We start from the raw sequence: 1688 nt of genomic DNA, 5'->3' as shown, positions 1-1688 counted from the left end.
CCATGCACAGGAGAATCAAACAATGTCCAATCCTGGGCCAACCTCACTACCGCTGCCACACTTGACACCATCAATGATGCCACCTGGCTGATCGATCTCATTAGGGATCTTCCTCTTTTTCTCTGACCCTCCATCTTACCCAGCATGACATCCTTCTCCAGCGACTGTTCCCTTCTGACAATATGTTCAAAGTATGAGAGATGAAGCTTAGCCATCCTTGCCACCAAGGACCACTCTGGCTGCACTTCTTCCAAAACAGATCTATTGGTTTTTTTTGGCAGCCCATGGCACTTTTAGTATTCTCCTCCAACACCACAACTCAAAGACATCAATTCTTCTATAATCTTCCTTATTCACTGTCCAGCTTTTGCATCCATATGAGGTTATTGAAAATACCATGGCTTGGGTCAGGTGTACCTTAGTCCTTAAGCTGACATCTCTGCTCCTCAACACTTTAAAAAGTTCCTGTGCAGCAGATTTGCCCAATACAATACGTCGTCTTATCTCTTGACTACTGCTTCCACGAGTGTTGACAGTTGATCCAAGAAGAATGAAGTCCTTGACAGCTTCAATCTTTCCTCCTTTGATAAGAATGCTGTTTATTGATCCAGTAGTGAGGATTTTTGTTTTCCTGACATTGAGATGCAACCTATACCAAAGGCTGTGTTCTTTGGTCTTCATCAGTAGATGTTTTAAGTCCTCTTCACTTTCAGCAAGCAAGATTGTATCATCTGTATATCACAGGTTGTTAATGAGTCTTCCTCTGCGGGGGTTCCTGCCCTCCGCGGGGGGTCATGGGACATGAGCGAATACGCGGAAACGCCGGGTGAAGAAATGAATGAATACAACTCGAGAGGCTTTTCAACTTGTTGTGCTGTCCGGCTATGCTCTCTAGCTTCTGCTCTTGCTTCTGCTTCCTGTTCTCTTTGCTGTCTGCTCTCTGCTGTCTGCTCTTTCTGCTGTCTGCCCTCTGCCTTCTCCCTCCTGCTCTCTTCTTCTTCCTCCTAGCTCTGCCTTCCCTGGCTCTGCTAGTTAGTTCCTTCTGCTTCCTTCTCCTTTCTTTCTTCTTCCTTCTGCCACTTCTGCCTTCCTCTGCCAGCCCAGCTCAGCAAGTCTTTATTTTTTATACTTAAAATTACACAGTACATGCATTGACACTTTTATCTTTTCTTGCATTATTACACAGTTAGTCACAACATTCTTGCACCTGGTCCTTAGACAGCCTTAACAAGAATACTCTGTGATGTTCAGACTGACCTTCATGTTCTTTCCCAGTATGAGATAAAACTGTTTCTTCTTGTTTCTACTAAAAGACTATAAACTTTCTATCCTACATAATGTGCTATTATTTTCATAATAAAGATATTCATTAAATCACTTGGAAGCTATGTGTCATAAAGCTCAACTTGGCTACTTGCTGCAAGAAGTGTAGATTATTAAGTTAAAACTATCCTTCACTAAAGTTCATTATTGTCTACTTATTTATGCAGGTGTTTGTATGTAGGGGTTTGAGAATTCTAGCTAGTGACTGAATGTGGTGAGGCCTATGGGGGTAGGTCAGCTTGATTCTAAATGTGATCTGTTTTTGTGGCCTCACAAATGCAGTTACTTAGGTTTTCTATGAGAAGGAGTAATTTATACAATTTCTGTTTGTATTCAATCCACCAAGGCTGAAAGCAATTGCTGCT

This window comes from Chrysochloris asiatica, unplaced genomic scaffold (genome assembly GCF_000296735.1).
Source record: "Chrysochloris asiatica unplaced genomic scaffold, ChrAsi1.0 scaffold00269, whole genome shotgun sequence".
NCBI lineage: Eukaryota > Metazoa > Chordata > Mammalia > Afrosoricida > Chrysochloridae > Chrysochloris > Chrysochloris asiatica.
This window is presented reverse-complemented; position numbering follows the sequence as displayed.